This window comes from Clavelina lepadiformis, chromosome 9, assembly GCF_947623445.1.
Source record: "Clavelina lepadiformis chromosome 9, kaClaLepa1.1, whole genome shotgun sequence".
NCBI classification, from domain to species: Eukaryota; Metazoa; Chordata; class Ascidiacea; order Aplousobranchia; family Clavelinidae; genus Clavelina; species Clavelina lepadiformis.
The window spans coordinates 5,317,808-5,330,657 of record NC_135248.1 but is presented as its reverse complement, the minus strand read 5'-3'; the positions used below and the strand labels follow the sequence as shown (position 1 = coordinate 5,330,657).

Here is a 12,850-nt window from a genome sequence, read left to right as displayed (position 1 = left end):
TGCAGCACTAATACTTTTTTACCGACACTTATACACCTAATTAAGCAATTAAAATCTTTATAGTATCCAAGCATGAATTTTAAACGAGATGCCACTGCCACTGATGATCACTGCCACGCGGCGCACTACCTCACATACGGTTTGTTTCTAAACAACCGGGAGGTGGCGTAAATGTGCTGATTGTCGCTAACCAGCATGAATTTCAAGATTCCGATTATTAAAAAAACGGAATCCTTGTACAAGTTTAATAATTTTATTACTACTTTCCTCAAGTACCGTGTACCTGTGTATATGTGATTTTTAAACGCAAATCTACTTTTTAACAGTAACAGTGTAACTGCGTGTTGTATAATTAGATTGTTTTCTGTGACTTATTTGGCAATTACATCGACTCTTGTAAAACTATATATATGACTTGGCAGAAAATTTAGTGAGATAATTCTTTGGGTAGTTATGATACCTTAAAGTCGCTACTACTGTAACATACTATTTCTTGGTTCGAAGCAACACAATTGTATGCAACAACCGCAATACAATATGTAGATGTATAAATGAGTGATTGATTGATTGTCTTTTATGACTTACTTGTAAGTAGTAGCCTACTTCGATATGAAGTTAGCCTAGCAAAAGCCACATATAGTAGCCTATGTTGTTAAAAGTATAAACCAAATACATTGAACGATTTATAACAATTATATAACTTTTTGTTCATTCATTTTGTCCAGTTGGCAATGCTGCTATCTATTTTTAACCTACAGTAATACAAAGCCTGTAAGCTGCCAGTAAGGAGCCTGTATGTATGTATATAATGGAGATCTTAATTCTTGATAATGTCGTTATGCGCCAAATTTTGTAATACCATAAAGAACATTCTATACACCAAGATATATAGCTAATGTAACTAATGTAACTACGTAGCTACTAATATCCAAATGTATTTACACCATATTTGCGCTGCATTCACGTATAGACTACGATATGCATTCAAGTTTGGTAAAAATAAAACGTTTCAATGTTGTAGTGAAACGGTAAAAGACACACCATTTGAAACAAATTCATAGAGTAACATACGTCAGTACAAGATTTAACCTACAATGTAGCGCTGCCTACATTAGCTACAATTTGGTATACAGAATGGTCCTATACCAGATTAAACCACTAAGTAACATTTGCGGACTATATAAAGTTGTAGATAAGACATTCGAGCTGTGATAGCCAAATGATTTCTTTAGATTTTAGAACCTGAATTTGTAGGCTAAGAGAATACACCATCCGCAAGGTGCAATCAAGAGTTTAAAGATGCCCATTGCTAAAGCTGAGCCTTCTCAGATAAACTTTAGGAGATTGGTTCTTGGCTTGAGTCATTGTGCGACAAGTTTGTGTACAACAGTTATCTTTACGTATAAGATAATACCGGTAATTGATACAATCTTGCTTTTATTCTCTGACAAGAAACATTAATGTGTGCCTTAATCCAACAATTTCTTACAGACCGGATGCACTGTAACTACAGAACTTCACAACGCAGTTGAGCAATCAGAGTTATAACAATGTTGTATACGTATAGTAAGTATATTATATAGTAAGTATAGTAAGGTTTTACGTATAGTAAGCATTTTGTGCAGGTATGCATATTTTTACAAAAGCGGAAGAGCTTGGGTTTTTGCGGACAGACTGACAGGCAGACAGTTTTACCACGGGTTATAACTCTGCACCACAAACACAACCTCAAACATGGGTTACGATTTGTATATACTGAACTACTTACGGCATAGTTTATATGTAAAAGTCTGCAGTAACTAAATGCACTTGTTTTCCTTTACGACGTTACGTTGTCCAATAAATAGAAACTTTTTCTTTCGAGATTACCTGTTTGGTATTTTGCAGTTTGTAATAGTCTAATTACAAGGAAAGATGTGTTTTCGTAAGGAAACTGAAGGCAAATTGATTTATTTAAAAGCAAGTGGGTAATTTCAACTTGAGGAAAAGATTAAAAAGATTTTAATATTCAAAATATTCAAGTAATAATTACTGCTGTAGCATAGTTATAGAATTAAGTATTTAACGAACTTTTTATTATAGATTTGCCTGTAAATCTCATATACAAAAGATGCTACAAATAATGAAAAACTTGTACTTAATAATAGGACTCAGTAGAAAGGATTTTTGTCCCGCTTCGCACTATTCACATCAATAACTTCGTGCGCTTTTCGATAAGTTTGGTGTGACGTAGACGATTAAATATTAAGTTACACTGTTTTGTCTGAAAAACAGTAAAATTATACGTCGCGACGGGCGACATTAACCGTGAAGAATTTGAAAATAACGGCATATTTACTCACGCCCACCAACTTTATTCAAAAGTTAAGTTGAAATGACAACGTATATTGCGTAAAAGAAATTGATTTCGATACTTTATCTATTCGCAGTGTTGTAGACACCGAGCAAGTTATTCATTTCGTTTGTCAATAGAAATGGTAAGGTCCGATGAATATAATTAATTTGAAACGGATCCAAAACACAGGCAAATATACGTGGACAAGAAGACCTTTAGGCAAAAACAAAAAATATGTCTGCAAGCATTTTTAAAAAGCGTATAGAAAAGCAATGTTTTAACATCCTTGTGGGTGATATTTTAATTTGTGTGACCCCTGATAACCATAACATTGCTTGCTTTGCTGTTGGCATTGATTGACCTCTGACCCTTGACCCCTACAGAGATGCAGTGCGCAGATGTTCCATGCGCGATGTTGATCGAAAACATATTTGTCTCTCTTGTGGCGATCGACCCAAGACCATTTATTTAAGATAAATTTAATTAAGCCGATAAAGGTACCTTGTAGGTCATGCGATGATTTTGTCTTATCGCGATTCGGTGATAACCGAAAAGTCGCGTCAACTAACATGTCATAAAAGTTCTTCTTATAAAAGCTTCTGCAAGGAGGTGCGTACTTAGCTATAATGTTTGTTAGTTTTGTAAATATGCAAAAAGGTGTGATACGAATGATTTGTTATGTTGTCTTGAACGCTTTGCATTTGAAATCCGTTGAACGTTAACATTTGACTATTCCAAAAAGCGTGTTGGCAGGTATTTAGTTGAAGCTTTGTGGTGGCTTTCAATTTCATAGCAGACGAACCGTGGCAGGACAGATTTGCTTTGAGGTTGCTAGGCAAACTAATAGATGGCGACACGAGTAGCGAACACGCCTAGTCAGTTATCGCTGTATTTCACATGGTAGCAGATAAAGTTTATTTGTATATGACAGCAGCATGTATTTATCTGAATGATAAGACCATATAGGCCTAGCTCTTCAATTTATTTTATGAGCTTAAAGTGTTTACTCGTCAAGATTTTTGAGCTTTAGGTTCAGTTAAGAAAGAAATTATATCTGCCATTGCAAACGTTATTACTTGGGTTCCGGTAAAGCATTCAGACAACACGTGTTGTTTTTTTTCAATCGATGGATCGAAGACTAAAATTGGCAAAAAGAAAATTTGAACGACATGAGATATTAATATTATGATAGTACTATCATATCCAGCATGATGCAAACTGTTTTAAACCATATTTGCAAGCAAGCTTTGCAAATGTTAAGACAAAATATTATGATTTCAAACCACAAAACTCAGCAAGACGCTTATGCATGTCAGATAACGCCATTTTGTTCATCGCAAACAAGCAAGCGTTTTAGCACAAACAAAAACAGAAAAAATTCACACAAATATGAAAAATGAGGAAACCCTTCACTATTAGTTTTATTTGGAAGTGGAACCATTTTCCATGCTTGGTAAAAGTTTGTTTTGCGAATGAATCACAGCTGTACTATAAACTATAAAGCGAAGGTAGAAGTAACCGTTTTTCTTAACGCTCAGTAACAAAGAAACCGCAGTTTTCACTGCATGGCATGAGAAGCGTTTTGAAGACGGAAACTTTGTTTGTGATCAATCACCTCCAGTGATGAGTGATCGCACTACTGCCCAGTTAAGTAATATTATGTAGGTGAAATAAGTTCAGAAAGTAAACCGGTGCAAACAAAGTGTGGTACTTGGCGGAAGTTAACTAAGAATTTTGTGTCACGGGTAATTTACAGAGAATTGTAACGAAACTTTCGTGATTGTACGCCTTCCTTTCGTAGTTATTTCTGTAGTCATTGCGTTGGCGTTTGATGACGAATGCATTTTTTAACAATAATCGGACGTTCTCAAACAATAGCGCATTACGGTGGAAGTGACGGTTTGTAACTTTCACCGGAGGTAGAAATATGATTTCAATAGTTGAACGCCTAGCCTGGCAGTTTTCTTTCAACATATAAAAAGAAGCGGGGATTTTTTGATTTTGAAATGAATCTTTTAACATCGCGTCACGCATGAAACCATGTCATTTCGAAATTGCCAAGCCGTGATTCAAGTGTAACTCCAAGCAACATTTCTCTTTCATTTTGCTCTTTAAAATCCGATTTTCAAACTTAAATTTTAACGCGATTAATCACGCGTTTTTGGAATAAGAAGGATACAAAAAATGTCATTTGACACTGCCAAGTGGATCTCGACAAACCTAAGTGTCTCCGAGCATAATTTGGCTAACGTCAACGATACGATGCAACTATTAATGTATCGAGTTAATTAATTATATAGACATTACAATCGAAAACAAGTGTTTGATAGATTCGTTTTTAACTCTTACATTATTCTCACAGTAACTTAATGTACGAGTATGTGATGAAACTAAATTGACAATTACGTAAGCCTGCAATTAAACTATTAGCGCACATTTCTATTTTGTAAAGATGAAGTAAGCGATAATTCGTAACGGTAATATGTAAAATATATATCATTAGCAGCAGGATAGTTAGCTGCCTTCGGAATATTGTCAGTGTAGTGTCCGGTACGGTGAATCTTTGCAGACTCGAGACGCCATCAGGGCTTAATGTACAAGAGCATCAAAGAGCCTGTTCAGTTGATTTCACTGCAGATATGAAGAAAAGCATGGGGTGCGGCAAAACCGCCGGAATTTATATTACTTTTTGTCTGTGTTGGTCGCTCTTCTGAAACAATTCGCGGACGTATATTAGTTTTCCTGCCGCTGTCGTATCCGCTCATCCGGCATTAAATAATATTCATTAAATTTTGAGAAAAGTCCTACACTTTGTAATACTGTAGTGAGGACAAATTTTAACAACCGTATTATATTAAATACAGTATGCCGGTAAAACCAGATACTATTCCACGTTTTATATTCTAACTCCCTGAGAATATAAGTTTGTGCAGTGATCCAATACAACGTAGACGTAAAAGATTCTGTTTTTCACCCTAACGGGTCTGGATAAATGTATCATGACTGACAGGTAGTGAACATTATCTGCGTGCTGGGTTTAACTTTCAAGAACGGATGTAATCACACGCCTAATTAGCGGAAAATATGCCGTTTTTGCGTTTCGAGGCTTTTTCGACGATGGCAGGCGGCGTTTATGCAACCATCACAAGTCATCTTTAACAATAGATGAGTAACGAGTAAACTGAAGGCCACTTATATGTAAGTGCTTTTGTTACTGCTGTCTTCGGACGTCCTGCGTAAATTACAACCTCGCTTCCTTTGCGGAATCCATTTTTGCTGACCTCAGTTCATCAAGGCGGTGATACCGCGAGTTTGAAAACCAACTTACACCGAAGGAATTTTTATGCGTAAACTGGCGATGTGTACTCTGCCAGTAATCGAAGTGATGTCATCCGGTTCGTCACGTATACGTCAGGTGTGCTGTCGCAATATTGCTTTGGGTTGTTCTTTCCCTTAATAGGGAACGTGGAACAACCTGGACTTTGATCATTGGCCCGGGTATCTCGTTGTATAAGCATGCGGGATTTTCCACTTAAAATACAACGTGGCTGAAATTATCATACCTTTGCATTGATATTAATGACAAAACGTACGCTTGAAAGAGCATGTCCGCATCCCATTGGAAGAATAAGGTCCAATAATTCACATCCCATGATTACCCGCCAGCAGTTATTTCTCCACGAGTTAAACAAGAAACCATTTTTGGTTCAACCGCCAACGCTTCGTCTTCCCAGTCAACGGAGTCAAGTGACCTTGCTCAAGAGGAGACTTCCGAGTTAAGAACGCCAGCACCACTTCAAATGATCTAGGGCAGTTGTGAAAGATGGTTTGGGTGTAAGTTACCGCGCGATGTTGCTTTTATCTCACCGTTTAAAAGCTTAAAAGCAACTGTAATTCCACTGTTTGTCAGAAGCCGGCAAGAAAACAGACCATGCTTGCGTCTAAACAAAAGGGCAGGTCAAGTGCTTTTATCACTTTTTGCCTTTCTTTTCCTGTATTTAGCGCAAGGGCAAGTGCATAGCTTGGATCATTATCTTCACGTTAAAAACCTGCAGATAGCCGACTCTCATCGACTTACAATTGCAAGAGTTTTTGAAGGGCGTGCGTCAGTGTTTCAAGAGAAGTTCGCCGCCATAGGAATTTCTAATAAACGCGTAGCAAAAGAGGTGGGGCTTGGGTAACTTCCACTTATCAAAACTTTTCTCCGCTTTATTTAAACGCGACTTTGCCACAGATGCTTAGCTACGTGATAGTTGGATATGGTTACAATCACGTACACGCTTTTTCTGACAGAGTTGGCCCCAATTATACCACAAATTCGTTAACCTTTTCCCTCAAGCTGTTTGATTTGTAATCTCTATCTGTAATACTTAACTGCATTCGCTGGTCACATGACTGCGTGAACTTACAGTTAGAACTTATAAAGTCGACCCAGTCTCCCTTAATCGACCATATCCTTGGTCGAGCGCGAGAGCGAACTGTTCCATGCAGACATCGATTGCAAGCGAGGTCGTCTGATTCAGCTTCATATGTTTGAACTATTTGACCAGGGTAAACAATTTATTAGGTGAGATAGTCGAAGGTATTCTAGGGTACCATTAGCCACACACAGCTGTGCAACAACGCTTTTGTCGGAGAACGTACTGGTATATTTTCGTTGGCCATAACCTGTCCTTTCAAGGCGGCAATGTGATTTTGTGTGATGTTTTATAGGCATTAGTTAGGGTCAGTTTAATTGAATATGCTTGTCGCTATAAAACAGGGAAGTTGTTATAGTTGAGTATTTTTACAAACACTATTCATCATACGTTGTTTTTTTTTCCTGCAGACACCTAACAGGTGTAACTTAAGCATATTTTTGTTATATTTGCTTGATCTTCTATTAAGTATAATATACTATTAATAAAATTCGACTTTGAAAGTAAAAAAGGTTTGTTTAGAAGATTTCACAACTTCTAACAAGACAGTAAATTCGTGCAAGCTCATTTATATTGAAGTCATTGACGGCCAAACAAAAATGCAAGCAAAATCGGTTGTGTGTTTGATCTTGATTCTCATGTTATCCTTCGATCTCTTCGTTGCAAGCATTGAGGCAAGATCTTTCAGACGTGTAAGATGCAGCCGCAAACTTTGTCATCATTGCGCCCATGCAAGACTCAGGAGAGATTGTAAGTATTATCAATTATTAAAATTTGTTACAAGAAGTAAATATTTATAATTAATCTTGTTTATAAAGTGCCGCCACGATAAAAAAAATTAATTTTAAAGCTGTTTGTCGTATGTTTGGATTTCGTTTGTCCATAATGTTGAACTTAATTCACTTTGACAAAGATTTTTTGGGCGGTGTAATGATGCATGACAACGGTCAAATGCTGCCTTTTAAAGGGTGATATACTAAAACAAACAATACTAATGTTTCATGAATGCTCCACTGTGGACTATAACCTTTAGTCTATTAAACATCTCTATCGTTTGCAAGAATTGGAATACAAATATGTGACACCTAAATAGAAATCCAGTTGAAATTCCGCTTTATTCATTTAACTAGTTTTGCATTACGTCACGTAGCAAAATTGATCGCCATGAGAAGGGAGCGCACAAAACGATTTCAACAACACTTCATAAAATGACAGCTGCCTGTGACGACCAGGTGCATGTTAAAGTGAATCCTGAAATGCGAAACTTAAAGTTTCAGCAAACGTTTAAGACGTTGTTTTTTACTTTACATGGCTTTATCCTACCCGGACAAATGCACGCGCTTACAAGCTTTTAGCCTGAGCGGCTCAGATAGATAAACATTAGTCATCTTTGTTCGTAAGACAGGTTGTCCGGACGGTGGGTTTGACAGCGCCTTTAACAAATTTCTCATACCAAAATCCTCTTAAAACCGATGTAATTCAGAAGCGGTATTTCAGCAATCAAAAAGTTTTCTTCGTTGAGACGGCGCTGGTCAAGTGTAGTCTTCCTATAAAATGTAGGTCTCGTAGACATAAGCTCTCAATGCGACGATAATTAAACCCATACAGACACTTGCAAAAAGGTTAAACGCAATAATTATTAAAACTGGAGTTAAATTAAAGGTCTGAATAAAACATTATCGTGATAACAACGTGTAGTCCTTGTAGTGAATTGTTTTTACCAGACCACCCAAATTGAAAATCGCTTCCTTCGTCGTCATTTTACAAAATGCTCAGAAAGTCGTGCGGGGCAACGTGTTTGTTAGTTTTCTAAAATGGGATCCACGGTATAATTAGTACTTTTTGTCAAAGTTTCGGCATTTAGCTTTCATCGCTTAGCATTTTCGTGCGAAGAGAGACAATTTATTCAGTTCTGTCAACTAAACCATATTTTGATTACTTTGATTCCTGATGGAGATAACGCACACATTGTAAAAAACTCGTTGCCGAGATTATATCTACTTTTGCAGCCTCAGCGTGGAAGCATAGTTACGCACAACTTCTTGTAAGTAGTTGACAACTTGAAAGTAAACTTTGACGGTCCAAAAATAATGTTCAAATAGCAACTGTTTCTTGATTGGATCAAATTTGAGCACCCAAAAAATATAAAAGTTCATTTAAATATACTGTATGTATTTCTTGCATAGTCCATATTAGCAGTTAAATTGCTGTACTTGGTAAAAGATATTTATAAAGCAAACATTAGCTTATCAGGTTATGTAAAGTCGCGGTGACTGAATCAGCCAATAAATGGGCCAAGGTCCAGGTAATGAGCTCTCACAAACCAGCCTGTTACAAAACACACCATGAGAAATTTTAACGATCTCGACAAAAAAAGCCTTGTTCTATCTGCATCGTAAAGTGTTACATATGTTCAATAAAGATGCGGTTTGTGGTATGTCACTAAGCGGACCAATGATGAATACGATATCTTGTGTGAGTGGCATTTCATTTTACCAACATCTGCATAGCAAGGGGTCCGCTGTTAAAAGCGCTCACATTAGAACTCCCACACATTTTTCAGTAATGGTTTGTGACGGTTTCTGCTTTGCTTACTGTGCCTTTAACAGTTGTTTTAAAAGCTAAATTGGCGGTTTACGCGGTGAAAAATGGTTCCACTCTGACCGCTTATCGCTTTTAACAGAACTTGTCGGTCGATTGCTGTTGGCATTTTTTACAGTCGCAACCCTGAACGACCATTTACACTTGTAGGTTTAAAGAATTTTTTTAAAAAAACGCTTTTTGGCTAATTACCAAGATTTTCTAAACTGTTTTAAACTTAATTACTTAAAAGTGTTTTAGTCACTTTCTCCTTTCAAGCATTTAACATTTGGTGAAGTGCGAAATGAATTTGCGCCAGTCATGTAAAGCTTTCTTCCTAATATAGTTACATCAAGACCTGAAGTCTATTAAATTGAATAATCCTTAGAACCGGAAAGTGTTCGTTAAGTAAAGCATATAATTATACAGTGAAAGTATTCTAATTACCACTTAACGTTTTTATCTTTTCAAAAATATAAATGAACCACCTTGTTATCGCTAGGAATTAAAGGTTTTTTTCCTATTGTATCTATAACTATATCCCACTATAACTACTGTATATTTACACACAAACATATACAGTATTATTTAACAAAATGCTGTTTGTATTTAAAAATTTGACAGTTCCAAATTTAAAAATGTATTTTATTTATTTTTCTTTTAGTGAGAAGCCAAATTTTAGTCGCAAGGTTGTGTCATCATTGCAAGACATCTTGTGCCCAGTTGTCATTCTTCCTGTCTTGATTACATGTGGTAAAACTGACGTGCACAAAACGACGTTGTATCAACGCCATGGATAGCCATCTACCTTATATTTATTTTCCTAGCAGCATACCACCATTTTTACTTTCGTCTTTTCTTTGTTTGTTTCTTTTATTTCTACATCTTGAAATCTTCAGTACGTTCAAAGCAGTGAAGTTATATTCCGTCTTAAAGCAGTTACTGTACAAAATAGCGTCACTTGATATAACCAACGATTGTGGACAACTGTCAATTTTATCATCTTTTGTTTTCATGTTTTACGCTGCTTCGTATTGTGGTAATTTGTATGCTACCAAAATTTTAACATACACAAAATGCGACTTGTTTTAAAAGATGCTACTTTGATCTTAAAAACACCTAATGGTAAATTGAACCCAATTGGCCGGTGAGATTAATTGCAATTAGTTAAAATTACTCAAATGCACATGAATAGTATAGGTCTATAGGACATAAACAATAAATCATGAAGATTTTTTATTTTGTTTCAAACATACTAGCTTAAACTTGCAAACTCTATCGAAGAAGTTCGCTAATTTTAGAATCTTTACAACGCTAATAATTTTTGCCGCCAGTTGTTAACAGGAGATTGCTCAGTTTTTTGTTGTTAAATAAATGTACATAAAAAATGTGTAGTTATGGTGTTTTATTTCTGGTATTAGCTTAAATTAGTAATAGACTATTAAAACTGCTATTAAATGCACGTCTTTTACTAATAAAACGAAAACCGCAGTTAATTGCAAAGTCACGGTATTGCAGATGTGTCCAACCCGTGGCCCGCGCGGTATTTTTCGAAATGACTTATATTTTATCAACTGAATCGCCTACGTAATGTAAGGCGAACTTACATTCCGAGAAATTGGCATTTATTGTTTGTTTACTAATTTCTGACAGCCATATGGAAAACTCGCTTTGCATTGCTACATCGTCCATCTCACCGAATATTGCCAAACTTGTTAGAGAAAAACAGTGTCAAACTTCACATTGAAACGTCGACGTGTAGTAAAAACTTGGTTGACTTTATTATATCTTGGTATGTTTATTGTTCTTATAATTGTAAAAGAGGATAATACGTATTTCTAAGATTAGAAACCTGGTGTGAGGGTTTTAATTAGAAATTAGCAGTAAACACTCAAGTGGCCCGAGCAATCATTCGTAAATCGCATGTGGTCCTTTGGCCAAAAAGGTTGGACACCCCTGCAGTACGGCCTATACTATACTATAGACATAGGGTACGGAACCAACATTCAACAGGCTGATTTATACTAAACTTTAAATACTGCCACCTATTGAACTTAGATTTTCATAAATAGTCAAGTTTAATGTGTTTTTTAAAAACATTTCCAAATATTTGTAACGTCCGAGCAGTTGTCACTATAACGAAGATTGGTTTCGTGTTGACTAAACCAGAACTTTTACTTTCTATTAAGCTTGGCTTTAGATATCAACTGACTTTATTTGAGTCTTATAAATAACTCGACTTAACTTGCAACTCAAATTTGATGATTTGATTACGACTTCGTGAAGTAGGCCTATGTCGGAACGTGATGTTGCGAAGCTGAACCAGGAACAAAATGCAGGGAGTTACGTCTAGACTCTAGACTAGAGTGTAACGTTAAAAATACAGAGTCAAAAACTGGAGAACAGATTTATTATGTAGACTGTTCATTTACTACTGTAATTACTTTAAATGCGAATAAGACAACAAATAATTTATAGGAAGAAATAGAAAAAAAATCGACTTACTAATATAATACTGAATATAAAAACTTACAGCATACAGTACAATAAAGCAACGTACGTTGCTGTATTTCTTACGTAAATTGTGAACGAGTTAAGGGAATTAGGTTTTTAGTGTTGTTCCTGCACTTTTTCGTCAGCAGCTTGTTAGCGCCAACTAAATGATATGAAAAGGAGAGGTAACACACACATTCTTAGTTGAATCTGTAACCGGTTGAATCTGTAACAATAAACGGTTTTAACTTTGTGCTGTTTAAAGGGACACAACTTCAGGGCAATTGTTCAATGATTTAATGGCTACTTAGTAACCTGCCATCAATATAAGAGCCTACCGTAGTCCTGCACTTCTTTACAGACTTTACTTGAGGGATTCGTCTCCATGCGTTTTCGTGGTCAACACTCAACAAAGCAGCGGTAGACCTTTGTTACGCAATTACAAGATTTTTTGTAAACTTACTTGAGTGTGAAAACTTTATCTGTTGTGCTCCTATCAGAACAACTAACAAGTTGTGTTTCTATTTCCAACAACTATTACACAGCATTTTTTTTCGATGAATTGGACATACACCTTACCAAGTAGCTTATAGGCAGAAAGATGCCAGCATAATTTGAACGCTCCGTCATGTTATAAAGCCTAATATGTTAGTTGATACTCCTATCTCATAATATTAAGCTATTTGTTATTAAAATTTTACTAAAAAAGCTGGTGTCCACTTTTGGATAGATAAATCGGGAAATTTGCCCATGAAAGGAAGCAAAATGTCCCCATGTTTTTGGTAAGTAACCGTATGCAAAGGATTGCTTAGAGCGCCCTAGCCACTAGCTGACGCTAGCTACCGCTTAAACACCACAGGCCAACAATTTTGCTAGGAAAGTGATCCAGGTAAGTGGGAATTAGAGTAAAGAAAAACTTTGGTTAGATCAGTGACTTTTTAAAATTCATTTCTTGGGTTACTTTTTTGCTACAGTTGTGGTAATCAACTTTAAAGTTAAGTTTAATCTGCAATAAGTGGTTAAA

The 12,850-nt window shown here is 36.1% G+C and overlaps 1 long non-coding RNA gene across 2 annotated transcripts; it reads left to right on the top strand.

Annotated features, from left to right (window-relative positions):
• Positions 1 to 5,239: 5,239 nt before the first annotated feature.
• On the top strand, positions 5,240 to 10,723 carry LOC143470908 (uncharacterized). 2 transcript variants are annotated; one of them, XR_013119426.1, is made up of 3 exons: positions 5,240 to 6,902; positions 7,279 to 7,503; positions 9,998 to 10,723. It is a non-coding gene; the product is annotated as an uncharacterized LOC143470908 (long non-coding RNA). The 2 variants fall into 2 exon arrangements; XR_013119427.1 differs by lacking the exon at positions 5,240 to 6,902 and having other exon boundaries at positions 6,948 to 7,503.
• The last annotated feature ends 2,127 nt before the right edge of the window (positions 10,724 to 12,850 follow it).